Source organism: Pan troglodytes, chromosome 16 (genome assembly GCF_028858775.2).
Source record: "Pan troglodytes isolate AG18354 chromosome 16, NHGRI_mPanTro3-v2.0_pri, whole genome shotgun sequence".
NCBI lineage: Eukaryota > Metazoa > Chordata > Mammalia > Primates > Hominidae > Pan > Pan troglodytes.
In genome coordinates, this window is record NC_072414.2 from 23,169,439 (window position 1) to 23,192,878 (window position 23,440).

At 50.1% G+C, this 23,440-nt stretch overlaps 1 long non-coding RNA gene across 2 annotated transcripts; it reads right to left on the reverse strand.

Moving 5' to 3' along the window:
• Window positions 1–9,983: 9,983 nt before the first annotated feature.
• LOC134808437 (uncharacterized) lies at window positions 9,984–18,073 on the reverse strand. 2 transcript variants are annotated; one of them, XR_010151345.1, is made up of 4 exons: window positions 17,879–18,073; window positions 10,615–13,203; window positions 10,395–10,481; window positions 9,984–10,252 (listed from the first exon to the last, which is right to left on the reverse strand). It is a non-coding gene; the product is annotated as an uncharacterized LOC134808437 (long non-coding RNA). The 2 variants fall into 2 exon arrangements; XR_010151346.1 differs by lacking the exon at window positions 10,615–13,203 and adding an exon at window positions 16,452–16,532 and having other exon boundaries at window positions 10,117–10,252; window positions 17,879–18,008.
• Between the last annotated feature and the right edge of the window lie 5,367 nt (window positions 18,074–23,440).

The window sequence follows — 23,440 nt, forward strand, 5'->3', positions numbered from 1 at the left end:
TACTAAAAAGCCATTTGCAAGTTCAAATATATTAAAGTTGTCTCTTTCCCACACATACAAAATGAGCAAAGCTTTCATTATTCATCAAATGAAAAAATTAAGCCCTGCAATTATCTGTCTATGGCCCCAGGATAGGCTGTGCATCATTTAATCAGACGTTACTACGTGAAGCCGCAGACTACGTCTGGCCACGAACAGACATAAAAGAAGGGCTAGTTGATGAAAAAAAGAACAAAACCAACTTCCAGGTCTTAATATCCAATGTTGCTTTGCCTGAAAACTTCTGAGCCTTAAAACTCAGCTGGAGTTTACAAGGAGGAAGGGAGATTCCAGAAGGCGATAACTGGGCCCCTGACACAAAAGCCAAATACAACAAAGCTAATGAAATCTTTCTCATAACCAAACTGGCAGGGCCCCCGCCTTGCTTTTTTTGAGAGGATCCATAGGGCTCTGTGTTTATATTTGAGGATTTGTCTGAAATCCTAGAGGCTTAGAGCTAGTGGGCAGAGCTTGGTGAGGCCCATGTGTCATCAAGGGCAGGAATTGGCACTCCTTGCTTTAGCTCAAATCCAGTCCTAGGCCAGGCGCAGTGGCTCACGCCTGTAATCCCAGCATTTTGGGAAGCCAAAGCGGGCAGATCACCTGAGGTCGGGAGTTCAAGACCAGCCTGACCAACATGGAAAAACCCTGTCTCTACTAAAAATACAAAATTAGCCGGCGTGGTGGCGAATGCCTGAAAACCCAGCTACTCAGGAGGCTGAGGCAGGAGAATCACTTGAACCTGGGAGGTGGAGGTTGCCATGAGCCAAAATCATGCCATTGCACTCCAGCCTGGGCAACGAGAGAGAAACTCTGTCTAAAAAAAAAAAAAAAAAAATTCCAGTCATGCAGGAAAGTGTAATGTGGATGTGTATGATGGGGACCCCCAGCAGTTCTCCCTTTTTCTGAGGGGCCTCCACGACCCCTGCCCAATTCCCTGAGGGTACTGAGTTTCTGAGGGTCACACTCAAAAGAGATTTTTCTGGGCCGAGCGCTGTGGCTCACGCCTGTAATCTCAGCATTTTGGGAGGCCGAGGCAGATGGATTATGAGGTCAGAAGATGGAGACCATCCTGGCTAACATGGTGAAACCCCGTCTCTACTAAAAATACAAAAAATTAGCCAGGCGTGGTGGCGGGCACCTGTAGTCCCAGCTACTCCAGAGGCTGAGGCAGGAGAATGGCATGAACCCGGGGGGCAGAGCTTGCAGTGAGCCTAGATCGAGCCACTGCACTCCAGCCTGGGCAACAAAGCGAGACTCAGTCTCAAAAAAAAAAAAAAAAAAAAGTCACAGATTTTTCTGATTTAATTGCCATTTATTTAATATATAGAAGTTTTCAAAACAAGGGTCCCTGGATGAGGGTGGTAAGAAGGTTGGGGTCCTAGTCCAATGGGTTTAAGGTTCCTTTCACCTTGGAGCACCCAGGCTTGCTTGACCAGGGTGCCCACTGGCTGAGCACCTGCCTGGAATGGCCCAGTGGGGGTCTCCTCCTACCTCCCAGGCCAGGGAGAGGGATGAAGCCGGGAAAGATGGCCCCCTCCCCCAGGAGAGCAGTGTCTGGCTCTCGGTGCAAGAGCCCCTTCTCTCCCAGGTGCTGGAAAAGGTCGTATTTTACTGATTTTCCCCTTCTCCCCATTCCCTCCTTCCTCTATCTGTAGGAGGCTTGCAGGTGTCCAGCTGTCCTTTCGCAGTAGACACATGGTGGTCTCAGGAGCTAACATCGGCCCTTCTACAAGCCAGGGGGACACCAAACACTTGCCTGTCAATCAAGCTCCACTCAGCTGGGTTCAGACAAGCTCAGGGGCTACCCCAGGCTCAGCAGTGCCGACTATAGCCTTGTGCAGTTACTGCTGCACACACGTGAGGACACACAGGAAGGGTACGCATTTGACACAAGCTTCCCATGGAAATACCTTCTCAAACCTGGAGCGGGGTGAGAATGTTGCAGCCCTGGGCCCCTCCTGAGTCAGAAGCTGGCTCAGCCCAGCGTTCACAGAGGCCAGCCTCCCAGAGCCTGAGAAGAGGCCTGCACCAGGCGTGGGCACAGAAGGATGCAGATTGTGCAACAGGAGCCAAGGGCTGGAGAGGCATTCTGGCGAGAGATTTGGAAAGCTTCTGGAACAGGGTGAAACATTCATCAGGTGACCCAGGGGATAGGCTCTCCAGGAAGGAGGCCCAGCTCCAGCAGTAGCCAGAGTTCTGGGCATGTTAGGACGGTGAGGTCCTAGCACGCGGGGGGCGGGGGGGCACAGGACAAGGTGTGCCGCAGTGTAGGAAGCCAGCTGGGGCACCCTGACCCTCCGGCCATGCCCTTCTGCTCCTGTGCAGGGGACAGCAGAGGGGAGCTTGGGGACTGACATCCCAAAGGCCTGGTCCCCTCCTTGCTCTCGCAGCCAGTCCTTGCTCTAGGACAGTGACCCATGTCTGCAGCCCGACCCAGCCCACCCACAGAGCCCGGCGTCCCAGAGCTGCTGGGGTGCACGGTGGTCGGGAGGTGAGTGGCTGGGCAGTCCTCCGCAGGGCTGCTGCCAGGTATCAGCCTCGGAGGTTTCCCTGAAACAGAGCCAACGCCCCCCCAGACCTGGGCAGACCGCATGAGCGTAGGGGTCAGGGGACCGGGTCCCCCAGAGGTGTCAGAAAAATGCTCCCAGGAGGAGGACGCCAGGCTGCTGAGGCCTGTGGCTGACACCAGGGGGCAGGGCGGGGCGGCGGGGACAGCGTCCGGAGGAGGGAGCCGCCCAGACCTAGCCCGGGGGGGCGAACGAAGAGCGGGCGTGGTGGGCGCCTGCTAGCTCCGGCTCGCGGTGTTAGGCCTTGGGGACATCGCTCGGGGACAGGAGAGCCCCAGGCCCCCGCCGCCCCGAGCCGTGGCCGGGAAGGGGAACACAGTCCATGCGTGCGGCGCCCGACGGCCTCTCCCCGCACGCCCGAGCCCCAGTGCAGGCGGCGGCCCGGCCCCTTTGTGCCTGGAGTGTCACGCGCGGGCGCTCCTGCCGCCGCGCCTGGGAGAGGCCTCCGGCACCCCGGGCCCCTTTCCAAGCACAACAGCAGCCCTGCCGCGGCCCCGCGCTGACCCACTTTCCCTCCTGCCTCCTCAGCCCGAGGCCGAGAATCCAGCGGCCGCCGCCAAGCAGGTGCGAGCCGTCGGGCGGCGCGCGCGGGAGGCGGAGAGGATGGGCCCCTGAACCACCCCGCGCGCCCCACCTCAGCCTCCCGGGGCGAGCCAGGTTTCCGGGGCGGGGGCCGCGAGGAGGAGGAGGAGGGCAAGGCGGGGGAACGGGAGGGAGAGGACCCGGGGAGGGGGAGGGGGAGGCGGAGGGGAAGGGGGAGGCGGAGGGGGAGGGGCAGAAGAAGGGGGCAAGGAGGGCAGAGAGATGAGCGAGAAAGAAAGGAGGGGTGCGGGAAAGGAGGAGAGGAAGGAGCGGTGGGAGGAGGAGGAGGGGTGCGGGAGAGAAGGGCTGAGGGAGAGGCGGAGGGAAACCGCACCCCTGCCTCTTTCCTGGGCCGAGGCCAGCCGGGGAGGAAATGTTGAAATGGGCGAAGTGCACATCCGCCTCCAGGCCTAAGGGGTCTGGGGTCAGGCCGCAACGACCCCGCCCTTCCCAGCCCTTCCTGCCAGACCTCTGCCTCCGATGGGCGAGCCCCGTTGCTGGGAGGCGGTTCACTATGGAGCCTGGACCCACCTCACAGTTCAGCCCGCCGGAGGCGTGTGCGCTTCCAGATGAGAGCACTTGTTCACTGAATGACCGTGCGTACTTGGGGGGACATCTGGCCCCAGAACCTCCAGGAGCAGGGTGGCTAATGCTGAGTGCCGTGGCCTGGCACTGGGAAGCGCCGGTCCTCAGTCCCTTTCCCTGCTCCTGGGCACCCCAGGCCCCTTGGGGCGTTCTTACACTGCCTGAGGCAGACCTGGAAGAGTCCCCTGTGCCAGGGCCGGGGCTTTGCCTGCTTGGTCCTTGTTCACCCCTGTGTATAGCTACTACCTATTACCTACCCACCTGTCCACAAGTGTCAGTGCCTGATGTAGGAAGTTACAGTAATTCACAAATAAATCTATCACAAAGGGACATGGATACTCACACTTCCTTCTTACTCCTACTTCCAGGCAGCCATTGTTAATGGGTGCGTGTGTACAGTTCTGGGCACATACCAACATGCACGGATGCGTGTTAACCTGCTTTGTATAGAAGAAACGGGGTCAGAATATCATAAAAAGAATTAATGGGTAATCAGTATTCATCAAATGCCAAGATCTTGGTCTGAGCACTTTGCAAATATTAATTTAATCACCACGAACCTCAGTAAAGTTTATTACTATTACTCGCATTTTTCAGATGAGGCGCCTAAGGCACAGAGAGGTTAAGTAGCCTGCCCAGGATCACATAGCTACTAAGTACAGAAGTCAGAATTTGAGCCTGACTCCAGAGCTCATAAGGTTAACAACGAGGCCTCCCACTTTTATATGCGTATTATTCCATGAATTACTGTTTACACTAAGAATATGTTCTTTTCTGCAACCAATGGAAGATTCCTAGAAGAGGAACTGCTGGCTATGTGGCATTGAGATTTTTCTTTTTCTTTTTTTTTCTGAGATGGAGTCTAGCTCTTTCGCCCAGGCTGGAGTGCAGTGGCACGATCTCAGCTCACTGCAACCTCCGCCTCCTGGGTTCAAGCGGTTCTCCTGCCTCAGCCTCCCAAATATCTAGGATTACAGGCCTGCCATTATGCCCAGCTAATTTTTGTATTTTAAGTAGAGATAGGGTTTCACTGTGTTGGCCAGGCTGGTCTTGAACTCCTCACATCGTGATCCACCCGCCTCGACCTCCCAAAGTTCTGGGATTACGAGCATGAGCCACCGCGCCCGGCCGTGTGTTTGAGATTCCTAGAGACATTAGTAAAACCCTCCAAAAGAGTGGGGACCTTACACCAGCCTGCCCGTTCAAGCTCCATACTGGACCTCCACCTCCCCAACCCCCACCCCCACCCCACCAGAAAAGGACCCTCCATCCCCTTCAGGTCATAGAGTGAGGAAGAGGGAAGCTTCAACAGGCCCATTATGGCCCTGGTAATGGGCACGGTGACATTTGGGCAGAGAACCCCAGGGCCCTGCATCTGCAGACCTGGGACACGCAGAGAATGTCCAATGGGGGTGCTAGTGGCATTGCCTGGCCATGACTCTGTCCAGCTGTGGCATCATGTCCCATGGCCAAAGTGTCTGAGCAAGCCTGCTTCTGCCATTGACCTAGGGAGGCCTCTTGACACCTGCTCATTGTCCAAGCCTGTTCCTCCTGCATCCTCAAGATTCGGAGTGCCCTCCAAAATAAGATCTTTTTCTGTAGTTGTTACTATGGGTTGAGAACCCTCCTGTCTGATACATACAACTGATTACAAACTTTTAATTTTTGCCAATCTGATAAGCAAAAAAAAAAGAAAGTAGTTCATGGATTTAGTTTACATTTCCTTTTTAATAGGGAGGTTGGGTAGAGACTTCTTGGTTTGCTCATGCCTGTAATCCTAGCACTTTGGGAGGCTAAGGTAGGAAGATCGCTTGAACTCAGGAATTCAAGCCAACCTGGGCAACATAGCAAGACCTCACCTCCACTAAAGGGAAAAAACAATCCATGTTCTTTTCTTCCAGCCCAACAGATCTGTGGCTGGGCAGCAGCTGCTGAGCTCAGCTACAATTCCAGCCTGCTTTACAGTTAGGCTTGTCCACAGGACCAAGTTCTCAGTGACAGAGTAAGAGCAGACCTGTGATAGGAGCCTCTTCTGTACCTGGGCCTCCAAGCTGCCTAGAATCTGGCTGTGGCAGTGCCCAAGGGGAGGCGAGCAGCAGGAGAGGAGGGTCCTGGGGTTTGGGGGGACCAGGAGGAGCAGAGCTGCTGCTCAGCTCAGACCCAGAACCTGAGAAAGAAAGAGCGATGGCTCATTTTATGTGTTAACTTAAATATCTGGCCACATCGCTCAGATATTTGATTAGACACTATTCTAGATGTTTTTATGAAGGTATTGATTAATTGATTGATTGATTGAGACAGTCTCACTCTGTTGCCCAGGCTGGAGTGCGGTGGCACAATCTTGGCTTACTGCAACCTCCACCTCCCAGGTTCAAGTGATTCTCGTGCCTCAGCCTCCCAAGTAGCTGGGATTACAGGCATGTGCCACCATGCCTGGCTAATTTTTGTATTTTTAGTAGAGATGGGGTTTCACCATGTTGGCCAGGCTGGTCTCCTGACCTGAAGTGATCTGCCCACCTTGGCCTCCCAAAGTGCTGGGATTACAGGCCTGAGCTACCACAACCGGTGAAAGTACTTTTTAAGATAAGATTAGCATTTAAATCAGAAGATTTTGAGTAAAGCAGATTATTCTCCACAATGTGGGCAGATCTCATCCCATCAGCTGAAGACCTTAAGAGAAAAGAGACTGACCTGCTGTGAGCAAGGAGGAATTCTGCTGGCCAACTGCTTGTGAACTCCAACTTGTAATATCGGTCTCCAGCCTACCGGCTTACTCTGCAGATTTTGGATTTGCCAGGCCTCCACAACCGCAGAAGCCAATTCCTTAAAATAAATCCCTTACAACAGTTCCCTAAAATAAATTCTTCAAAATTCCTTAAAATAAATGTGTGTGCCTGTGTGTCTGTGTATATATATAGCCTATGTAATGTCTAATATAGATCTATAATATATATTAGATAAATATACACATACTTATCATATATATATATGTGTGTGGGTGTTTCTCCTATTGGTTGTGTTCTCTGGAGAACCTAATACAGAAACAGATCTGTTTATTCTTCTAGCCTCTGTATCATCAGGCCTCTTTTTTAGAGCAGGTGAGCTTTACCCTAACTAATTCAGAGGTTGATTCGTTTTCATGCATGTAGATACTTGTCATTTAGCTTCTATTATCTGCCTGTATTTTAAGGTTCTTTGTCTTAAAATGTTATGACTCCAGGAATGTAATATATTAAGTATATTAACCTTTTGACTATTATATATCTTGCAAACATCTTGTAATCAGTCACTTGTCTCTTTATTTTATTTGGAGCGGCTTTCAACCTAGAGCAGTGGTCCCCAAACCCGGGGCTGCAGACTATTCCCTGTCTGTGGTTTGTTAAGAACCAGGCTACATAGCAGAAGATGAGTAGCAGGCGCGGGAGCATGACCACCTGAGCTCCGCCTCCTGTCAGACCAGCAGCGACATTAGATTCTCATAGGAGCACAAACCCTATTGTGAACTGTGCGTATGAGGGATCTAGGTTGCACATTCCTTAAAAGACTCTTAATGCCTGATGATCTGAGGTGGAACAGGTTCACCCTGAAACCATGCCCCGCTCAGCCCGGGTCTGTGGAAAAATTGTCTTCCATGAAACTGGTCCCTGGTGCCAAAAAGGCTGACCTGGTGCCAAAAAGGGACTGCTGACCTAGAAGATATATTAGTTATGACTCTTGGTGCATACTCGTGACAGAAATCCCACTCAACCTAGTATAATGCAGAGGACAGTTCACTGAGCAACTCAAATAATTGCCACTTTTACAATATTGAAGCTTCCTACGGGAAACATAATACATCTCTCAATTTATGTCCTTTAATACGATTAAACATTTTTCTTCATGTAGGTTCTCCAGAATTTTGGTTATGCCTATGCCTAGATTATTTATGATTGTTGTTGGTATTGCAAATGTCCTCTCCTATTGATTATTTAATGGTATCTATGGAAAGTATTGATTTTTGTGTATTTGCTCTGTGCCCACTTACCATCTAACTGGTTGTTATATTTTATTGAACCTTTCAAAGGATATGAATTATGCTGATTTTAATGTCTTCCTCTGATTCCTGCATTATTATCCTGTTTTCTCCAGGGTTCTGTCTACTTCTTCTGCAGGCTGTTGGTTTCCTTCAAATGTCTGGGGATTCTTGATTGTCTGATCCCATTTGTAAATGAACGTCCAGAGAGTGGTTTTCAAAGTGAGATCCATGGACCCCTAAGGGTTCTTAAGACTCTTTCTGGGTGTCTGCAAAGCCAAAACTATTTAATAGGAATAAAAAAGACTTGTTTTTCCTAATGGGTGTTCAGGTGCTCACTTCAGCAGCACATATACAAATGGGTGTTCAGTGGAGTTTTCCAGAGTCTACATGATGTGTGTTATCACTACAGCTTGAAAGAAGGAGGTATGAAAATCCAGCTGTTGGCTGGGCATGGCGGCTCCTGCCTGTAATCCCAACACTTTGGGAGGCTGAGGCAGACAGACCACTTGAGGTCAGGAGTTTGAGACCAGCCTGGCCAACATGGTGAAACCCCATCTCTACTAAAAATACAAAAAAAAAAAAAAAGCTAGGCGTGGTGGTGCATTCCTGTAATCCCAGCTACTTGGGAGGCTGAGGCAGGAGGATTGCTTGAACTGGGAGGCAGAGGTTGCAGTGAGCCAAGATTGTGCCACTGCATTGCAGCCTGGGTGTCAGAGTGAGACTCTGTCTCAATAAATAAATTTAAAAAATTAAATACATAAAAATACATAAAAATTAAATGCATAAATACATAAAAATAAAAAAATACAACAACAAAAAAGAAAATCCAGCTATTAAGCCAGACATTGGGGAGTTTTTTTGTTTTGTTTTGTTTTGTTTTGAGACAGAGTTTCACTCTTGTTGCCCGGGCTGCAATGCAGTGGCACCATCTCAACTCACTGCAACCTCTGCCTCCCGGGTTCAAGCGGTTCTCCTGTCTCAGCCTCCTGAGTAGCTGGGATTACAGCCACGCACCACCACACCTGGCTAATTTTCTGTATTTTTGGTAAAGATGGGGTTTCACCATGTTGGTCAGGCTGGTCTCAAACTCCCGACCTCAGGTGACTCGCCCGCCTCGGCCTCCCAAAGTGCTGGGATTACAGGCGTGAGCCACCACACCCAGCATGTATAAGTGTTATTTATGTTAACATGCCATTATTATTATTTTAAGATAAATGAATATTTATTTTTTTTCCACTTGAACTTCTACTACCGTAAATATTGATAGATAAACTCATATGAATGAAAGCCCGCTGAGACCCTCAGCCATTTCTAAGAGGGTGAAGGGTTCCTGAATGCAGTGTGTTTGTGATCTGTCAGTCTCAACCAATCATTCTTGCTGTGCAGAGTAGTTCTTGCACACAACTAAACCACCACTGTCTGGCAACCCTGGCACCACTGGGCACTTGTGGTCATGGAGACAGGCCAGGACGTTGCAAAGGCAGAGTGCCTTCCTGGGCCTCTCATCTGGGCCACTCTCCCTGTCAGTGTGGCTGACAGTGCCTGGCAGTCACCTGGGCGGGCCCCTGCTTCTCTCTTTGGGCCAGTGTTGGCTCTGGAGGCTCCCGGTGCATCTTTGTCTTCAGTCTGAATGCTGCACTCAGACTTTACCCTGGGGACAGGCAGGACACTGCCTCAGCCACCTGGGTAGCCCTTTGTGTGATTACCGCATCCAAGCTCCATGACTCATTCCTTCTCTACTGCCCCCACCCTACCCCATTTCCAGACTTGAAATGGTCTCCCACCTGCAGGCCATTGGCTCTATTGCGTTTCACCACGAATCTGATCTCCTCTGCTTTATATCTTCCAGAAATTCTCCAATGTTCTAGTCTGTTGGTGGCATTTTTCCTGGTTTTCAAGGATTTCTAAGTGTTTTTATATTTATCCTACTACATCAGAGGGTGGGGGAGATAGGTAGGAGAGGTGCAGTTGAGCCTGGAACAATGTGAGGGTTGGAGAGCCAACCCCTCACGCAGTCAGAGCTTGTATAACTTCAGGCTCCCTCCAAACTTAACTAATGAATAGCCTACTGTTAACTGGAAGCCTTACTGGTAACATTAAAAAATCAGTTAACACGTACTTTGTATGTGTATTTATACTGTATTCTTACAATAAACTAAGCTAGGGAAAATAAAATGTCATTAAGAATATCATTAAGAGAAAGCATTTACTAAGTGGAAGTGGATTATCATAAAAGTCTTCATCCTCGTTGTCTTCATGTTGAGTGGCTGAGGAGGAGGGGCTGGTCTTGCTGCCTCAGGGTGGCAGAGAGGAAGACATGGAGGAAGTGGGAAGGGAGGCAGGAGAGGCAGGGACACTTGGTGTAACTCTGATTGAAAAACATCCCTGTGGGTGGACCTGCACAGTTTGAACCTGCGTTGTTCAAGGGTCCGCTGTGCTTGAAAGTGTTTAGTCAGCAGTCCTGAACGACATGTAAACAATGGTTGAATGAAGGAGCAAGGGAGCCTAAGGGTGGGGAGAGGCGGGTGTCGGCAAGGACCTTCCTCCAAGACAGGGTTGTTGCGAGGGGCAAATGGTGACTGAAGATCCACAAGAAGGCGTACCTGTGTGACAGCACCTGTAAGCCAGGTGGGATCAGTGCGGCCTGTCGTCTGCTGTTGTCATGTGGAGCTCAGCAAACGGTGGGAGTCCTAGGGGACAACATACACAGCTTAGCAGCAGGTGCCCCTCTCTTCGGGCCTAATTTAGCCAATGGGAGTTTAATTTAGCCACGGGGGCGTAACTGCTAGAAGAAAAGAGAAGAAAAAAACCTGATGCCCTCACCGCCTTCCAATCCCGACTCTTTAGGAAAAGCCTGGATCTCCGCGACATCTCCAGAGCGCCTGGCCAAGTGTGAGAAGGCGGGGTGTAGCCGGGGTGTGTGTGTCGGGGGGTGGCAGGATGCTCCCCAGAGGCGGAGAGCGGCGCGTGGGGGGTGCTGCAGGCGGCCTGGGAGTTTGGGGGCGCCGCCCTTCCTCCTGCCTTGGGCCCAACCGGTGGATACTGTCGAGTTTGTTGTGGTCCCCTTCTTAGGAAAAGCACAGACAGCCCTTTAAAGATATTGACCTGACAGCAGCAGGGGGCCCAGGGTGACCACGGAGCAAATCAGGGAAAGGAAACTTAGGTCGCCACACATTTGATTTAAAAGAAAATAACTTCCCTCCTGAAGCAGGGGCTGGGGTAGGTGCCCTGGCACAGGCACAGAACCAGAGAAAACCCTTGCCGCTGCTCCGGAATGTCGGGCCACACCCTCCGGATATGGGAAAGGCTTTCTTCTCTATTTCAAATGACCCTGTTTCGCCTTTTTTAGATACAAATGTTTATTTGGTCTGACTTTGAAATACCTCGGAGCAGCTGAAATAATTGAAGGCAGCCCTGTAAGAAGCAGCACTTCCAGACCTTCTCACAGGCAAACCCTCTGCTGGGACCGCCAAGGGCCCCCGCGAGACACCTGAGGGGCAGCACAGCCCCTCCCTCCCTGTGCCGTGCTGGCCGTGCCGCAGCTGGTCACCCGCACGAGGACCTCGAGATTGCCCTGCAGACTGGCACCTCTCGAGGGAAGTGATCGCAGCTGCCATGGAGCCAGCATTTGTCGGGGACCTGGCACGCAGGCCACTGGCTCTGGGAGAGGGCTGAGGAGCTGTGGGGCTCACGTTTCAGGGATTAGCTTGTGTAACTTGACTTGTTCCCCCAAATTCTACAAGTACAGAGAATATGCAGAAATCTGTGAGAGAAACAACCTTCTGCAGCTCGTTCTTGTGGGGATTAAATTAGTAAGATGCCTAGAAAATACGATTCAGATTAAATTAGTAAGATGCCTAGAAAATACGATTCAGAAGGAGTGTGGGTGCGTGTGGCTTGGTGCTGGGTGGGCTCCACTCACTACCCTCCCTCCGCACCTGTCCGAGGCATTTGAACCAGAGCAACTCCATTTCGAATAGCGGCCGGTAAAATACGGCTAAGACCTACTGGGCTTCATTCCCAGATGGTTAAGGCATTCTAAGTCACAGGATGAGATATGAGGTCGGCACAAGATACAGGTCATAAAGACCTTGCTGATGAAACAGGCTGCAGTAAAGAAGCCGGCTAAAACCCAAAATGGCAACAAGATGTGTCCTCTGGTGGTCCTCACTGCTACACTCCCACCAGCACCATGACAGTTTACAAATGCCATGGCAACATCAGGAAGTTACCCTATATGGTCTGAAAAGAGGAAGCACGAATAATCCACCTCCTGTTTAGCATATCATCGAGAACTAACCATAAAAATGGGCAACCCACAGCCCTTGGGGCTGCTCTGTCTATGGAGTAGCCGTTCTTTTACCCCTTTACTTTCCTAATAAACTTATTTTCACTTTATTCTGTGGACTCGCCCTGAATTCTTTCTTGCCTAAAATCCAAGAACCATCTCTTGGGGTCTGGATCGGGACCACTTTCCTGTAACACACCCACTGAGAAGTGCTTGCTGATGTGAGGGTTCACAGTGTCAGGGGCTGCCGTAGTGTCACCCCATTCTACAGATGAGAAAACAGCATCAGAGTTTTTTGTTGTTGTTGTTGTTTTTTGAGATGGAGTCTCACTCTTTCCCCCAGGCTGGAGTGCAGTGGCGTGATCTTGGTTCACTGTAACCTCCGCCTTCTGGTTTCAAGCGATTCTCCTGCCTCAGCCTCCCGGAGTAACTGGGATTACAGGTGCCCCCCACGCCTGGCTAATTTTTGTATTTTTGGTAGAGACGGGGTTTCACCGTGTTGGCTAGGTTCGTCTCAAACTCCTGACCTCGTGATCCGTGGGCCTCTGCCTCCCAAACTGCTGGGATTACAGGCGTGAGCATCAGAGTTTTTGAGTCAGAACTGGAGCCTGAGCCCGACAGGTGACACAACCCGGCCTTCCCTGAGGGCAGCTGGCACGCCGCAAAAGGTCGTCAAGCTCTCCCTCTTCCGGGGTGAGGTGTAGCTCGCCGGTGGGTATGCACGGGGGGTCCTCTATTTCGCTCGGTTTTGCCTGGGACCATGTGCTCTGTGTGCTGCGTCATGGTCTCCGCAGTGGATCTCGGTAGGCACAGCTGGACTTGGTCCTCAGTTGCCTGCCGTGCCCTCCTGGGGATCTTTTTGCACGGGCCATTCCCCCTCGCAGTTGCCTTCCCTCCCCCAGTTCTGGCTGGCTCCCACTCTTGGCCAGGGCTCAGGCCGGATTCTCTACTAGACTCAGCAGGGCACCTGCAGTGGGCCTATAATAGGAGGGAGTGGTGGGTCCGGAGTTGGTTCCTTCCAGTGGGATTGTGGTCTTGCTGATTTTGAGAATGGAGCCCCAGATCTTCCTGGTGTTACAGCTCTCAAAGAAGGCAAGGACCCAAAGGGTGAGCAGCAGCAAGAGCTATGGTGAAGAGCAAAAGAAGAAAGCTTCCACACCATGGAAGAAGACCCCAGCAGGTTGCCTCTGCTGGCTCCGTGTGGAGAGGGGTTGGGGGGGAGGCAGCTTTTATTCCCTTATTTGTCCCCGCCCATGTCCTGTTCCTGTCCTATCAGAATGCCCTTTTCTCAATCCTCCCTGCGATTGGTTACTTTTAGAATCCTGCTGATTGGTCCATTTTACAGAGCGCTGATTGGTGTGTTTTACAAATCTCTTGCTAGCTACAGAGCACTGATCGGTGAGTTTTTACACAGCACTGATTGGTGCATTTTACAATCCCTTGCTAGCTACAGAGCACTGATTGGTGCGTTTTACAATCCTAGCTACGGAGTGCTGATTGGTTCGTTTTACAATCCTCTTGTAAGACAGAAAAGTTCTCCAACTTCCCAGTGGACCCAGGAAGTCCCGCTGGCTTCACCTTTCAGTGGGACTGTGTTTAGGAGACAATTCCACTCAGGCATAGTGGCCTGATCATGGGGTGCAAAGCTGGCGGCCAGACAGCCTTCCAGGTGGTGACTTTTACTATACTGGGGATGTGGCTTTATGGAGCTATGCTGGCCCACTCCCTCCAGAAGGAGCCTGATGGATCAAAGATGGAAACCAAAAAAATACCGGAGGAAAATGATTAAAAACAAAAAACGAACAAAACTAAACTGTTGGCCAGTTGCGGTGGCTTAAGCCTGTAATCCCAGCACTTTGGGAGGCCAAGGCGGTCAGATCATTTGAGGTCAGAAGTTTGAGATCACCCCAACAAACATGATGAAATTCTGACTCTACTAAAAATACAAAAGTCAGCTGGGCATGGTGGCGTGCTTGTAGTCCCAGCTACTCAGGAGGCTGAGGCAGGAGGATCACTTGAACCCAGAAGGTGGAGGCTGCAGTGAGCCAAGATTGTGCCACTGCAGTCCAGCCTGGGTGACAGAACAAGACTCTGTCTCAAACACACACACGCACACGCACACACACACACACACACACCCCTGTAATCTTGCAAAGGGGTGAACTCTTAAATGATCTTGCAAAACCCTGTGGCCATAAACAACATAATTGATTTATTCTACCAGATAAGAAAAAAAATATATCTGCATGGCAGAAAACATCCTGCTTAAAGTTAAAAAAAAAAAAAGATAAACAGAAAAAAATTATGGCACATTTGTAAGATGGAATTTACCCTGCAGTCATGAAAAAGAATAAGGTATACTTATGTCTATGTGAAAACAGAATCACATGCATAATAATATATGCAACTTATGTCACAGGCAAAGGGCCACTAAAAATCAAAGAGAAAGAAATCCAACAACTGAATTGGAAAATGGGCAATGGGAAGAAATCCTTCCCAGAAAAGAAAAATGCCTCTAAACATTCAAAAATATGCTGACTGTCATCACAATAACAGAAACGCAAACTGAAATATCAATGAAATCCTACTTTCTGCTATCAGATCAGCAAGTTCCAAACTTTGACAATCGCCTTTCAAGTGAGCTGAAGGGACATGCTCCATGGGGGAATGTAGTCGCATTCACCAGAACTGCACACATATGTGCTCTGGCCCAGCAAGCCCACTTCAGAGTCTTGTCAAGACATGTAATACAGAGGCTCATCAAAGCATTGTAGTGATTGGAAAAGGATAGGAACAACTTAAGCACTATCAAGATTAATTACATCACATCCCTAGGTCTGCATTACCATGCAGTCATTAAAAAAGAGGGAGGTGGCCATGTGTGGTGGCTCTCGAGGTGTAATCCCAGCACTTTGGGAGGCTGAGGCAGATGGATCACTTGAAGTCAGGAGTTCGAGACCAGCCTGACCAACATGGTGAAACCCCATCTGTGCTAAAAATACAAAAACTAGCCAGGTGTGGTGGCGGGCACCTGTAATCCTGGCTACTTGGGAGGCTGAGGCAGGAGAATCACTTGAACCTGGAAGGCGGAGTTTACAGTGAGCCAACATCACGCCCCTGCACTCCAGCCTGGATAACTCCGAGTGAAACTTCAGAGTGAAACTCCGTCTAAAAAAAAAAAAAAAAAAGAAGGAGGTATATTTAGGTCTATGAAACACAGCAATCTTCAGAGTATATTGTTTCATGAAAAAGAGGAAGCTAGAGGTATGTGTATAGATTTATCTCATTTGTTCGAATGAGTGTATGTGTGTGTGCACACAGAAACTCCTGGTAGGATGCATAAAATATGGACGTTAGCGTGTTTTCTCTGGTGCTATGAACTGAATGTTTGTGTACTCCTCCCCCCAAATTCATATGTAGAAATTTTCAGCCCCAGTGCGATGGCATTAGGAGGTGGGACCCTTGGGAGTTTAGGTCAAGAGGATGGAGACCCCAAGCTCTCTTCCTCTTTCCCTGCCATGTGGCCATCTGTGACCTGAAGAGAGCCCTCCCCAGGACCTGACCATACTGGCACCTTGATCTGGGACTTCCAGCCTCCTGAACTATGAGAAATAAATACCTGCTATTTATAAGCCACCCAGTCTATGGTCCTTTGTCATAGCAGCCTGAGCTGACTGAGACCGTCAGGTAAGTGGCCTGGGGTCTGGGGTGGTAGCATTCCTATTGTCTCCTTTATTCTGTTGGAATGTTTGACTCCAAGCATAAAGGACATTTTTAGTTCTTTTGTTTTTTTGGGTTTTTTTTTTGAGATGGAGTCTCACTCTGTCACCCACGCTAGGGTGCAATGGTACAATCTCCACTGCAACCTCTGCCTCCTGGGTTCAAGCAATTTTCCTGCCTCAGCCTCCCGAGTAGCCAGGATTACAGGCGCCTGCCACCATGCTCAGCTAATTTTTGAATTTTTTGTAGAGATGGGGTTTCACCATGTTGGCCAGGCTGGTTTTGAACTCCTGACCTCAGGTGATCCACCCACCTTGGCATCACAAAGTGCTGGGATTACAGGCGTGAGCCACCATGCCCGGCCATTTTAAGTTTTTTAAAACAGTCAAAGCCATGCCTTGGGGAGGCTGCAGTCTGGCTCTGTCCCACCCTTGCCTGCTGCTGGTTGGAAGTGGGGCCAGCCCAGCTGCTCCTTGGGTCAGGGTCTACAAGGCCAGCCCTGGAAAGGCAGATCCACAACACAGCCAGTGCAGCACCAGGAAGGGTGCCCTGGGCTGAAGTCTGCATGGGGCAGCAGAGGCAGAGCCTGCCAGACCTGCAGACATTTCTGCGGTTGATTATGTTCTTACTTGTCCCTAAGATGAGCACTTACCTAGGCATAGCTGATGCCCTCTGGTGGGGCGGGGTGGGGGGGGTGTGTCCCAAATCTGATGCTGGAGCAGCAGGGGATCCCCTGTGGGTAGAGACCAACAGGCAGGCTCTGTGCCGTGGGCTGGCTGGTGTACCCAGGAGACCTCAGCTCACACCCTCCTGGGAAGGACTGCCGGCCACTTCATAGGTGGAGCACAGAGGTGCTGGCTCCACCCCCTGTGTGTGGGTGGCACTCTGTAGTCACCAGCCTGGCTGTCTGCCTCCTTGTTCCAGGCATGGTCTCAATGGCCTCAGACCCTCCCTCCTGAGCCTGATTAAGAAGCAAAGCACCCTGCAGTAGAGGACACTCTTCTTAGGAGGAGGCGGCAATTCTCACTAATAAGTGCTTTTCTTCTACCACATCATGTACATTAAGTGTTTTTTTTTTTGTTTTGCTTTTTTGTTTTTTTGTTTTGTTTTTGTTTTTTTTGGATACAGAGTCTTGCTCTGTTGCCCAGGCTGGAGTGCAGCGGCGCAATCTTTGCTCACTGGACCCTCCGTCTCCTGGGTTCAAGCGATTCTCCTGCCTCAGCCTCCTGAGTAGCTGGAACTACAGGTGTGCGCCACCACACCCAGCTAATTTTTGTATATTTAGTAGAGACAGACAGGATTTCACCATGTTGGCCAGGCTGGTCTCGAACTCCTGACCTCAAGTGATCTGCCTGCCTCGCCCTCCTAAGTGCATATTTTTCTTTTTTTTTTTTTTTTTGAGACAGAGTCTCGCTCTGTCACTAGGCTGGAGTGCAGTGGTGCCATCTCGGCTCACTGCAACCTCTGCCTCCCGGGTTCAAGCGATTCTCCTGCCTCAGCCTCATGAGTAGCTGGGATTACACACGTGCGCCACCAAACCCAGCTAATTTTTGTATTTTTAGTAGAGACGGGGTTTCACCATGTTGCCCAGGATGGTCTAGATCTCTTGACCTTGTGATCCACCCGCCTCGGCCTCCCAAAGTGCTGGGATTACAGGCATGAGCCACCGCGCCTGGCCATGTATATTTTTCTAAATAGACACCTGACCGTGCTTAGGTCATCCATCAAAATTCCCTAGCACTTGCTGGCTTCCCTGAATTCAGCTGAATTGCGCGTGCCCACTGCTGCTGCATAACCTGTGGCGGGCACAGCCATGGGATAAAGCGGGCAGTGTGCACACATTCCCCGCACAGTCTGTGGCCTGGCCAAGCCCCTGGGCATTTGAGGCTCCAGGCAAGGCTTCGTGTCCCGACAGTTTTGGGTAGGGGCATGAGGTGGGTGAGCCCGGATCCCAGCAGCAGGCATGGCTCCCTGGGTTTTCATGTCATCTGTGCCCCCTTCTACCAGGATCCTGCAGCAGCTGAAGGGAGACCCCTCTCCTTTTAAGGGTTAAACCCCCAGTGGCACAGAGCAACTTACCTGCCCTTGCATGGTGAACACTCCCATCTTTATCACGTCAGTAATTCTTGCTAAAAGCAGATGTAATTTTGAAGGTGGGTAAAAGTAACTTGAAAAGTCAGTGGGCAGATGGCAGAGAGCCTGCTCATCCTTCTTTCAAACTGTCATCAGCTGCACAGGTCTCAGCTGCCATCTCATACTATTATTATTGCTATTTTGCATGTGTGCACACCTCTTTCTGTGGGTGTGGAGGGAGGGGACTGAGCAAAGCCTCAGGGAGGCCACATACGTTCTCAGCGCCATGCTTGGCTGGTGACTGGTCATGCACCATTGGCAGGGCCTGGAGCACGTGCAAGGAACAGAGTTCCCGGCTCTGCACACTCAACATGTGTGTTTCATACTGTCACCTGGCTGGCTCCTCTTTCTGGGTCTGTGTGAGCAGAACAGAACACACACTGGGGACAGAGCTTGCCCGAGGGGCTGCCCAGGTTATTTCCATCTTGGTGATGATGACACCTCCCTGAGCTCATTTCTTCTTCACAGCAATCCCAGGAGATGGGAACCACCGTTATCCCCATTTTCTTGATAGGTAGACTGAGATGTGAGTGAGGGGAACAGATGGGACAAAGCTAGGACCCAAGGACAGGTGAAGGCAAGGAGGGATGATGCTGCTAATAATCAAGGCCATTCATTTGGTCCCACCCAGAAGCCTGGGCAAGTGGAGACAGCTGGCACTACAGAGGCCATGGGGCAGGGGCAGTGGAGGCCAAACCAGGGGGCTTGATCAGCACTCTGTCTGGGAAGCCATTGAGATCCCAGGTTCCTTCCACAGCATGCCTCAGACAAGCCTGGAAGTTTGTTCTTTGGGGAAATTGTAGAAAGGTGGCTCTAGGCTCAGGGACTGAAGGACAGCAGAAGGCAGGGGTGGGGTTCTGGACTAAACAGGGGTCGAAGTATAAGAAGAAAGACTTCACCTACACTGAGGAGATCCCCAAGACCCCCTCCCGACTCTACTCCCAGGAAGTTGGCAGCATGACCTACAAGTACCAGGCAGGACATATGTACCTAGAGAGGAGACCTAAACATGTTTGCAGGTAAGGGTTGCCCAACAAAGAATCTGCTATAGCCACCCGTCTAAAACCATCCCCTGCCAGCAAGAAGTCTTCAGTGAGCTCTTCAGGGCTGTGCCCTTGGAGATGAACTGACTGCCCGGGGTCACTGAACACAGGAGTGAAGCAGCCAACATGGAGCACAACCAGCAACACATAGGGAAGAGGCACTCAGAGGAAGCAGAGGGAAGGGGCAGAGCAAAGCTCAACATGAAGCCCCTGTCAGTCACATTCTTGGGAGCTGACAGAGGAGATTGCATCCAGGAAACAAGATTGGCATTCTAGGCTGGGTGCGGTGGCTCACGCCTGTAATCCCAACACTTTGGGAGGCTGAGGCAGGCAGATCACCGGAGGTCAGGAGTTCGAGACCAGCCTGGCCAACATGGTGAAACCCTGTCTCTACTTAAAATACAAAAATTAGCTGGGCATGGTGGCGCATGCCTGTAGTCCAGCTACTCGGGAGGCTGAGACAGGAGAATCACTTGAACCCGTGAGGTGGAGGTTGCAGTGAGCTGAGATCACGCCACTGCACTCCAAACTGGGCAACAGAGCAAGGCCACAGACACACACACACACAAAAAAGATTGGCATTCTAGGAGAAAGGGATCATCAAAGCACAAGAAAGAGGACATTTAATAAGTAAGATGGAAGGTGGAGTCAAGAAAATTGCTAGAAAAAAGACAAAAAGATTGACAATAAGACACCAAAGACAACTAGCATGTCAATCAGATGATTTGGGGTTCCACTAATTAGAGTTACAAAAGGTGAGACCAGATACAAGGGGGAGACATTTTCAAATAAATAATACAAGAAAATTACCAAGTGAAGGATGGGAGCCTCTGAATGGAAAGAGCCTGTTAAGGGCCACCATTTTAGAATTCTACACCAAGGGATGTCACCATACAATCTGAAAGCATTCAGGATGAGGAGAAAGCCTCGCAAGCTGGAGGTTGCAGGGGAGAAGAACAATACACACAAAGATTTAAGGATGAAATGTCATTAGACTTCACGATGGCAGCACTGGAAGACAGGTGACAATAGAATAATGCCTTTGAAACTTTGATGGAAAATCATTTTCCACCTAAATTTCTATATCTTTCCAAATTATTTTTCAAGTATAAAATAGTATAACTGCATTTCTAGGCATACAACATCTTTAAAACCTTTGCCTTCTGTGTATCCTTCCTCAGGAGATAGTGGAGGATGCGTCCCACCCAAACAAGCAAGTAAACCAAGAGACAGGAGGACCTGGGGTGCAGGAAGCAGGACCTAGCCCAACGGGGAGACCAAGAGAGACCCCAAGGTGGCAGTTTGTAGCAACAGAACAGGAAGTCAGAGGGCCCTGGGAAGAAGGCCTCCAGGGAAGGCGGAACTGCCAGCCTATGGGATGTGTTAGAGTTTGAAGCAGTTGTTGATAGGTGTTTGGCAGAAATATGGAAGTATTTGGGGGAGAGTTAGCCTTAAGGACATTGACAACTAAGTGAATGATAGAAGGAAGCATTTTCCTCTGGGGCAGGCGGCAGGAGTGGATAATGAGAAAGGAACAAGTTCATTGCACACTATTGGGCTCTGCAATTAACACAATTTGATAGTCCTAGTAATGTAAACACTGATTATTAACCCAAAATTATGATCTAAAGATATATTGGGATGATGGGTGGGGGAGGAAAGTGGGAATACAGTGGAAAGCAAGTGACGAATCACCACTATTATGGTAGAAAGTCAACAAATAATGTCAAAATATAGTAAATAAAAATAGCCATATTTCCTTATATTTTCCGAAGCAGATTTAAAGTAGGAAAGTGGTGGCCTCTGGACTCTGGAATGAGAGCGCCAGGGAGAGAATGCTGCATAACTGTTTGGACTGTATACTACATGTGTGCATCACTTTTCTAAAAATACAAAATTAATGAGGAAAGGAAGAGGCAGCCCTGCCAGTTGCTGGCTGCCATTGTGAGCTCTTTGGAGAATGGGATGCGGGTGCAGGAGTGAGGGCAGTCAGCATCAGGGGGGCCAGGAGACTCTGGGGAGTTTGAGTCTTTAAGAAATGGAAGACGTTTCCATCCAGTGGGCAACTAGAGGCAGACATCCTGGGTGTGAGAAGCCAGCGGGGCTTTTCTCTCTTCTGCAGGAACTCCTGCCAAGCTGTGGCAGTTGCATTTGTTGGTGGGAAATGGCCCGCAGAAGAATCCAGCCCCCAGTGCTGAGGTGCATGGGAGAGACTGTGGTGGGACTAGGAGAGTGATGGTCTCTAGGCAGCTTGGAGAAAGCAAGGGATAGCATGGCTCCTTTGTGGTGGGATTGGAAGGATGGAGGGGAAAGGAGGTTGGGTGAGGGCCTCTGCCTCTCAGGAAACAAGGCTGAGTCAAGGTGGTGGGAGCAAGGTCGAGGTTCCATCTCATGCCAGGAGACAGAGCCATGAGTCCCCCGAGTTCAAGGACCAGGTGAGATCCTGGTTCTCGTGGCCCTTCTCTTTCCTCCGTTGGGGTCTGTGCTGGCCCCTGTCAGTGGCCCTTGCTGAGGAAGGGGCAGAAGTGTGGTCTGCAAGGGAGGGAGGAAGTGGGAACCAGAGAGGTGGGAGGCAGAGAAGGGGCTTGACTGCTGGAGGCAGCTTAGGGGGAGGCTGAGCCCCAGCCCCAATTCAGCAGAGCCAGGAGGCAGAAATGTGGTTGGGTGGTGTATTAGTTTTCTATTGCTGCATAACAAATGGCCCCAGAACTTAACAGCTTAAAACAACACACATGTATATATCACATAGTTTCTGAAGGTCAGAGATTTGGGAGCAGCTTAGCTCATTATTCTGGGTGTCGAGGACACGTGTGAGATTATAGTTGAGCTGTTGACTGCGGCAGTGGTCTCTGAAGACTGGACTGGGGTGGAGGAACTGCTTTTATGCTTACTTATGTGACTGTGGGCTGGAGGCCTCTGTTCCTCTCCACATGGGCATCTCCAAATGGCTGCTCAGGAGGTGGCTTTTCCTGGAGCAAGTGATCATACAGAGATAGAAACAGAGAGACAGAGAAACACTGACAGAGAACATAACCAAGAGAGAAGCCATGGTGCCTTTCAGAACCCAGCCTTGAAAGCGGCATGTCATCACTTCTGCTGTATTCTCTGGGTCCTAGATGCAGTGTGGGAGGATTCCACATGAGGCTGTGAAGGCTGGGAAGCGAGATCACTGGGGGTCATGCTGGGGGTCATCTTGAAGGCTGACTGAGCGCAGCTCATCAACTGGGCACCTACTGCGTGAGAGACTCTGAGCTTCAGGCTGTGGCTGTGATAAGGTCTTGAAGAAACACCTGCTCCCAAGGTACTTAGGCTCTCAGTGGAATTCCAGTTCTTCTGTCTGTATCCCTCACTCCAATCAATCTATCTATATCTATATCTATATCTATATCTATATCTATATCTATATCTATATAATACTTTTTAAAATTGTTATCTATTTATTTTATTTTTGAGACAGGGTCTCACTCTGTCACCCAGGCTGGAGTGCGGTGGTGCCATCACAGCTCATTGCACCCTTGACCTCCTGGGCTCAAGTATCCTCCCACCTTAGCCTCCTAAATAGCTGGGACTACAGGCGCGTGCCATCACTCATGGCTAATTTTTGTATTTTTGGTAAAGATGGGGTTTCACCATGTTGCCCAGGCCGGTCTCGAACTCCCAAGATCAAGCAATCGGCCCGCTTCGGCCTCTCTAAGTGGGATGAGATTATAGGTGTGAGCCACCGCACATGGCCTTCAATTCTAATTTTAAGAATAGAATAGTTGGCTCCTATCTGCTTCCCCTTTTCAGTCTTATCACACTTACATGTTCCTTATTAGTCTCGTGCTATCTCTTTGCTGTAAGTTGGGCATATTTTATTAATTCTGTTCGTCAGATGGGAAAACTGAAGTTACAGAGATAGGCCAAGTATCGGCCAAAGACTTTCAGTGGTGATGAGCCCAAGGGTGGGAGGACCGGGAAGAGAGCTAGAGGCTGCAGGTTCCTTAGACGCCCACCTCCAGTGGTGGCTTTCCCATTCCTTCTTACGTTTCACAGATGTCTCTGTTCTAGGCACTGGGGACATGTCATGAACAAAAAAAACTCCAGCCCCTTCTCTGTGGAGCTTATGGCCCAGGAGCGGGACAGGCATTGGTCCAAGTATTTCACAGATAAGTACATAATTACAAATGGAAAACACCGATTTGAAAGCAAGTGCAGGATGAAATGAGATTGCACAGAGCCTGACTTGGCTCAGGGCCCGGGAAGCACCTCTGAGGAGGAGGCCTGGAGCCGCGGGTCATTCCCGCCTGACACTCGGATCAGAGAACAAAGAGGCCCCAAACCTTTCAGTTATCTTCAGGCTAATATTAGCGTGAGAGACATGTGAATAATTTACTCTTTCTCAACACATGTGGTTAATACTTAAGGGTAAAAAGGAAAAGATTGAGCCCGAAATTAAAAAATGAAGACAACCTTCAATGATGTA